At 35.3% G+C, this 8,194-nt stretch overlaps 2 non-coding genes across 2 annotated transcripts; one reads left to right on the top strand and one right to left on the bottom strand.

The window, feature by feature from the left end:
- The first annotated feature begins 783 nt into the window (after nt 1-783).
- LOC128282846 (small nucleolar RNA R71) lies at nt 784-890 on the top strand. Its single transcript, XR_008273199.1, has one exon. It is a non-coding gene; the product is annotated as a small nucleolar RNA R71 (small nucleolar RNA).
- Nucleotides 891-6,250: 5,360 nt separating this feature from the next.
- LOC128283385 (small nucleolar RNA R71) lies at nt 6,251-6,357 on the bottom strand. The gene has a single exon (XR_008273726.1). It is a non-coding gene; the product is annotated as a small nucleolar RNA R71 (small nucleolar RNA).
- Between the last annotated feature and the right edge of the window lie 1,837 nt (nt 6,358-8,194).

Here is an 8,194-nt window from a genome sequence, read left to right as displayed (position 1 = left end):
AATTCTGGCTCAGGCGCAATGAATCCTTCCTTATCTTGAGTACTAATTGCGTTTAGGTGTTCCTTTGGGTTAGGTTCAGTATTGCTTGGTAAGCTACCTTGTGGTCGTTCGGAGATTAGTTTGGATAGCTGGCCTATCTGAGTTTTGAGTCCTTGGATCGATGCTTGTTGATTTTTAAGTGCTGTCTCGGTGTTTTGAAAACGAGTTTCTGACACTGATATGAACTTTGAAAGCATCTCTTCAAGATTTGGCTTCTTTTCCTTTTGGTAGGGTGGTTGTTGGTAGCCCGGAGGATGTTGTGTCTTTTGATTCCTTTGACCACCCTAGGAGAAATTTGGGTGGTTCCTCCAACCTACATTATAAGTATTATTGTATGGGTTATTTTGAGATCGAAAGTTGTTGTTACCCATATAGTTGACTTGTTCCTCTTCGGTTGAAGGATTGAAGGATTGATATTCTGTATGCACACCTCCTCCACTTGAGTCACACCTCATTATTGGATGTACCTATGTAGAACCAAGTAAACCATCAATCTTTTTATTGAGAAGTTCTACCTGATTTGACAGAATAATAACTGAGTCGACGTTATAAACGCCAGCTATTTTTGTTGGCTTAGTTCTCATGACTTGCCACTGATACTTATTCAGTGACATTTCTTCAATGAATTCATATGCCTCTTCAGGTGTTTTGTTGTTGATGGTTCTGCCAGCAGCTACATCAACCATTTGCTGAGTCGAGGGATTCAGACCATTGTGGAATGTTTGTACTTGAAGCCAAAGCGGTAACCCAAGGTCAGGGCACCTTCTTAGTAAGTCATTGTATCTCTCCCATGCATCTTAAAGTGTTTCTAAATCCATCTGCACAAAAGAAGAGATATCATTACGTAATTTAGCCGTTTTAGCCGGCGAAAAGTATTTTAGTAAAAAAATTTCGGTCATTTGTTCCCAAGTAGTAATTGACCCTCATGGTAACGAGTTCAACCACTATTTAGCTTTGTTCCTCAATGAAAAAGGAAATAACCGAAGATGAATGGCATCATCAGAAATGCCATTGATTTTAAATGTATCGCAAAATTCCAGAAAGTTTGCTAAGTGAGCGTTGGGATCTTCATCCTGCAAACCATCAAACTGAACAAGCTGCTGTATCATTTGAATTGTGTTAGGTTTCAGTTCAAAAGTATTTACAGCTACAGTTGGTCTAATAATGCTAGATTCAGTTCCTGTTAGAGAAGGTTTAGCATAACCATACATAGTACGTGGAGCAAGATTTTGATTAGCCGCAATTACAAGAGGTAGCTGATTGCCTTGGTTTTTAGCCATCTCTTCGGTTGGGGGTTGAGTATCATCTTCTTGCTCGTTCTCTGTGTATCTTAAGCTCCGACTTATTTCTCTTTGGTTTATACGAACTGTGCGATCGATTTCTTCGTCAAAAAGTAATGGTCCTGACAGGTTTCTTCTAGTCATAAACTAGGAAAACCTGCAAAGAGAAAGAAAAAGTAAATTAATTAGTAATAATTAAATTGCAAGAAAAAATAAATGGCTAAAGTAATAAAAATTGAGTATTCCTAATATTTTAGTTCCCCGACAACGGCGCCAAAAACTTGATCGTGAGGTTTCGTGATAGGTTTTAAATATTTATAATTACTCGTTCTTGAGCTAACTATTATCACGATGTAGGCAAGTGTACCTATCGAACAGTAGTATAGTTTTAGCAAGACTGGATTGTCGAACCCAAAGGAACTAAAAGTACTAGTAATGACTGTCTTTCTATTATCTAGCCAAAGAATAATGTGGTTTTGTTTTAATTAACTAATTATCTAAACTAAGAAAGCACAGAGAAAAGAATTGGGGAATTGCTTTTGGGAAAATCGATTGACTTAAGACAATACCTAAGGAAAAATCCACCTAGACTTTACTTGTTATTTTGGCTCCAAACCGGATGATTTATTCATTTAACTTGTTCCGTAAAGATCCCTAAGTCATGTTATTATCCCTATTCAAGACTAATAACATCTAATCCCTAGATTGAATAACCGAAACTTTTCTCTAATTAACACTCTAGGGTTGTATTAACTCGATCTATGGATCCCCTTATTAGGTTTCACCCTATTTCTAGGAGTGCAATCAACTCCGCTTAATTATGATAAATATACTCTTAGACAGGGTTTATTCCTCCTCTGAATTAGAGCTTATCTTGAATCAGTATCCTGGGATATCAAAACAAGAATTAAGAACACATAATGAAGAATAAGTTAAATATTTATCATACGATTCAGAAAATAATAACAAGATTCGTCTTAGGTTTCATTCCCCTTAGGTATTTAGGGGATTTAGTTCATAACTAAATAAGAAAACATCTCTGAAGAATAAAGAATACAAAACATAAAGAAAACCCAAAACTCCTGAAGGAAAATTGAGGAGAGATCTTCAGTCTTGATGATGAATCTAACTTCTGAGATGGATCAATCAGCTTCCTTGGAGTAATTCCTTACTCCCCCTTCTCTGTGTCCTTTTTCTCCTCTTCTAGGGTGTATTTATAGGCTTTGGAATGCCTAAAAGCCCTCAAAATTGGCCTTTTTTGAATTGGACTCAACTTGGGTTCGACAGGGACACGCCCGTGGCACACGTCCGTGTTCGATTACTTCAGGCCGTGTTTGAGCCTGCCAAATTGACACGGCCGTGTGGTCTACCTGTGTGAGGAGCTCCAGGCTGTGTTGATTTCGTACTTTGGCCCATTTTCTCCGTTTTTGGCCCGTTTCTCATTCCTTTCGCTCTCCTATGCTCTCCTAAATGTAAAACATGAAATTAAAGCATTAGGAGCATCAAATTCACCAATTCTAATGGAAAATCATCCATAAAATGTGTTAAACATGGGGGAAAAATATGTACAAATTACGATTTATCAACAGATGATAACATTGCTGATCCACTGACCAAGCCTCTAACACAGTAGAAACATTATTGTCATAGTAAGTCACTTGGTATTAGATATATGAGTGATTGGTCTTAGTGCTAGTAGGAGAATGTTGAGTATGCCCAAAGACCAATCATGAGATGATTGTAATAACATACTTGTTTTACCTCGTTTATTAATATAAGGTATTGCCATTATTATTTCAGTTTCTTTTTTTGTGTATATAAATAAACTATTTCATAATAATGTCCTAAGAATAATATGATTATTCTTAAAAGGTCCTCAGTCGAGTATTATTATGGACTTGGACAACAATAATGCATTAAGACTAACATGTAGTTTATTGCTGACAAAGTGTTGTCATTGACATGGGATGTCAAAATCAATACATAAGTATGTGTGCTAGAGAACAACATACTGGACTGACCCACTCTGAGTATGTTTATTAGATTATTATGTAATAGTCACAACATTACACATAGTGATTACTATGTATACGATCCCCAGACTTGGGATCAACATTATCCCTACATCGTGAGTCGTATATTTTGATACTATCAAATGTCCACCGTAATAGGTTGTTCATTAAAGGCTAATGTTGGATATACCACAATCTATGTAGTGGGATATGTTTGGTCAATATAGGATTTGTCCTTCCTACATAATGGGAGCAATATCTTAGGCCACTTGGTTCAATGAGACTCGAAATACATGGTCATACTCGAATAAGTTGGTATGAGATATCATACTTATTTGTTTATCATAGACTACTAAGGATATCAAGAAACATTAGATGGACTATGCAAGTGTGACTATTCTATTACTTGTGTCCATTATAGATATAAAGGACAAAAGGATTTAATACATGAAGGGCTAGTCACAGAGAGGTTATGTCGAATCATGACTTCTTGTAACTTAGGCAGCAATGATGCATTGCTAGATGCCACTAATTGTTTGTAATATTAGAATTGTTCTAGTATTACTACTAACGTTATAAGAACCTACAAGGTCACACTCTATGGTTGAAACGAACGGAATCCAAACATAGTCGGTATTGTTTTTAGCTGTCGCATGAATTAAATTGATTATAAAATTAATTTAATTTGGCGCTTAAATATTGAATGAATTATATGTACAAGTATGTTGTATACATAATGAGAACATGGTTAAATTTATAAATATGAATTTGATTCGTATAAAATTTAACTAAACATAATTTGCTAAAATCCTTGTTATAATTATTGTAATTATAATTTCCTATCAAATATTTTTATAATTATTGTAATTGTATTTTTTGGTCAAACATTATTATAATTACAGTAATTGTAATTATTATATTTGGTTAATTATTATAATGAATTTTGATTCATATTAAAATATCAACTATTCCCGAATTAGGAAATATGGAGTTTTTGCCGTTCGTTGTCGCACCGGATGGATTATGTAGAAGCCGAAACTTTTTGTAGTGGCTTGGAATCGACATACAATTGCATAATTAGTTTCACAATAGTTATCTTTGGTTTTTTAGACAATTAAAGGTGATCTTTCATACACTTCTCACACCAATTCATTCCTCGCACATGGATCCCTAGATGTGATTGCCAGATTTATTTTTTTCACTGCACCATGGGGTGTACCGATTTCTCACACTAAGTGTGGAGATTGAAAGGAAACAATAGAGGGTAGCAGCTGAGTTGAGATGAAAGGGGCGACCGAAGGCAGTCCCTTTCAGCCACCACAGGATGATGTACTGTTGGATTGAGGATTGATTTGGCAACAACCATCTTCCTAAGTTCTTCCATTATTTCTTATTCTATTCTCCTTTGAATTGAATTAATTGAAACAATGTTGGATGTTTCACACTTGAATTTTAATCACCAATCCATAAGCTAAATCTCATAGGGTTGGGATTACATGATGAAAACTTTTATTTTCTTTAATGGTTGAAGCATTTTTTTTATTTAATCTATTGTTTCATTCAGTTGTTTTTATTTCCTAAATGTATGTGTATATTCTCTAGACATAGATGAATGTGTGGTATGCCCATAAAAAGAACCGAATTCTGAAAAGGTTGGATTACCTGGACCACAATTGAATAATACAAGTGAGTATTCGACCAAACACTCATAGCAGACTCTAGACATGAAGCATCGTTTGTATAGAATGAAGACAAAATAGTGCAGGGTACCGTGATAAGGCCAATTGACACAGGCCAAGCAACATGAGACCTTGCTCTAAAGAAACATGTCACTTTAAGTCTCTTTTGAGTAGTAGATTAAGTACAATTATGCTAAAGCATTACTGAAAGTAAGGGTAGATTCTTCGTAGTCCCAACCTTCCAAATCAACATTGTAGACCTTCAATCCTTTACCGTAGCATCTTGCCATAACATATTTAGTTGTTTACTTTTTCATTACATATTATTCACATAGTTATTCTCGTAATTGCCATTGCATTTTTTCTCTTGCTTTTCCTTTTGCATTTTCCAATAGTTGTCAATACACATTTAGCACACATTATTTTTCCTTTAAATTACCACTTCATACTTATCTTTGTTTTTCCATAGCATTAATCATAATTCATTTAAATAACTTGATCACTTTTATACCTAATACTGTCCTTGTGGAGAAGATCTCACTTATCACTTTATTACTTGATTCGACGCGACAAGTTTTGGCGCCATTGTCGGGGATCGGCAATTTAGTGAAATTTGGTCTTGCTACTTTGCTTAGTTCCTTTAGTTTTATTTAACTTAGTTGTATTTAATTTTTACAGGTTTTTTGTTACTATAAGAGAAAAGGCATTGCTTCTAATGAAGAATATCCTTTTGAGCCAGAGATCAAAAATAACTTTGCAAATAAAGCGAAAAGAGCTGCGAAACATGGCTAGGAACGAGAATGATCCTGGTCTCAATGGTAATCCAATTGGTTGGGATGTTAATCCTCCTATTGATCGTATGATAGATGATCGAGATAGACCAATTCGGGGGCATGTTCCAATTCTATATGATTTGAATCCAAAGACAGTTAGACCACAAATACAACCTCAGTTGTTTGAGCTAAAATCAGTAATGTTTCAAATGTTACAAATAGTAGGATAGTTTGGTAGATTACCCACTGAAGATCCAAGACTGCATTTAAGACTTTTTCTAGAGGTTTGTGACTCATTTAGACAACAGGGTGTTCTTGAAGATGTCTTGAGACTTAAACTATTTCCATATTCTTTAAGAGATTATGCAAGAGTATGGCTAAATGCTTTATTGTTAGGAACAGTTGCATAATGGAATGATCTTTGCCAATGATTTTTACTATGGTATAATCCCCCAAATATGAATGCCAAGCTTAGAAATAACATCACATATTTTCGACAATTGGAGGATGAAACACTATATAAAGCTTGGGAACGATTTAAAGATTTAATTCGGAAGTGTTTGATGCATGGATTTCAACACTGGACTCGGATGGAGATATTCTATAATGGACTGAACGTGCATACGAGGATGGTAGTTGATGGTTCAACCAATGATACTTCGTTGGATAAATCTTATAATGAATCATATGAGATTTTGGAAAAACATTGGCAACAATGATTATCAATATCCTACCACAAGAGTTAGGATGGGCAAGATAGCTATTTGTACTATGGAGCTGGACGCAATCACTTCGTTTACAACCTAGGTGTCTTCTTTAGCTAATATGATTAAAATGATGAAAAGGCCTACTATAGTCTAGGAGATAAAATCTGTTGAGTTATTGTGTGTTTATGAATGCCCATCAAATCTAGCATTTGTATATTGCATGGGTAATTTTAACTGGGATAATAACCCGTATTCCAACACCTACAATCCAGGGTGGAAGAAACATTCAAATTTTAGTTGGAATAATTAAGGAGTGGGGAATCTAAATAATTTTGTTAGAAAAAATGGCAATAGTGCACCGCCTGGTTATACTCAACCTCTGTCGAGGCAAAATGTCCAGCAAGGTCAGGCATTGGTTTCATCATCATCATCAATTGAAGCTTTGCTGAAAGAACATTGGGCCACGAATGATGTTGTAATTCAGAGTCAAGTTGTACCTCTTTGAGCTCTTGAGAATCAAGTAAGGCAAATAGCGAATGCTTTAAATTCAAGACCACAAGGGGCATTGCCAAGTGGTACTGAAAATTCAAGATCACAATAAAAGGATTAGTGCAAGACCATCACTCTTAGAAGTGGAACTCATCTTGATGACATTGCTCAAGATGCCACAACAGGAGAGAATAACTCGAATAACAACCAAGTAAAGGCCCTGGAGTCATCTGAAAAACAAATTGAACATAAAAAGGGTAAGTAGCAAAATGCTGAGGCAGAATTAAATAATGTTGTCAATAAGAATGCCACATTAAAAAAATATCAGCAACTTCAAGGATGACCACCCTTACCTTTTCCTCAGCGACATCATAATTCCAAACAAGATATTCAATTCAAAAGATATTTGGAGGTTTTGAAGCAATTTTGTATCAACATACCACTAGTTGAAGCTTTGGAGCAAATGGCTAACTACGTGAAATTCATGAAAGATATATTTCCAAAGAAGCACAGATTGGGAGAATTTAAGATTGTTCCTGTCACTGAAGGGTACATAGCAATGTTGATGAATAAACTACCTCCAAAGTTGAAGGACCCAGGGAGTTTCACTATCCCATGTTTAATTTGAAATCATTATGTTGGTAAGGCGTTATATTATTTAGGAGCAAGTATAAATCTACTACCTCTGTCTATTTTCAAGAAGCTGGGAATTTGGAAGGCAAGACCTACAACAGTCACGCTATAACTAGCTAATCAATCTTACTCACATCTGGAAGGTAAAATTGAAGACATGCTAGTAAGAGTAGATAAGTTTGTTTTTCCAGTTAATTTCATTATTTTAGAATGTGAAGCTGACAAATATGTATCAATTATCCTTGGAAGACCTTTTCTTGCTACAGTTAGAACTTTAATCGATGTGCATAAAGGTGAACTGACCATAAGGATGAATGATCAGCAAGTCACGTTCAATGTATTTAATGCGCTGAAATTTTCTGATGAGAATGAAGAATGATGTAACATTGACTTGAAAGGAACATTAGTGGAGGAAGAGTTCATGAGATTTTGCCACAGCAATTCTAATCATGATGAAGATTCATTTGAGTAAAGACCTTTGTGCACTTTGCTGGAGCAAAATAGACCTTTCAATTTTGATGAACAATACTTGGTAGCTCATGTATATCCGCATGGAGTTGTTGATGTCAAGGTCATGAAAAC

The sequence above is a fragment of the Gossypium arboreum genome, chromosome 10 (genome assembly GCF_025698485.1).
Source record: "Gossypium arboreum isolate Shixiya-1 chromosome 10, ASM2569848v2, whole genome shotgun sequence".
NCBI classification, from domain to species: domain Eukaryota; kingdom Viridiplantae; phylum Streptophyta; class Magnoliopsida; order Malvales; family Malvaceae; genus Gossypium; species Gossypium arboreum.
The sequence above is the reverse complement of the archived record's forward strand: the minus strand, read 5'-3'. Positions and strand labels throughout refer to the sequence as shown.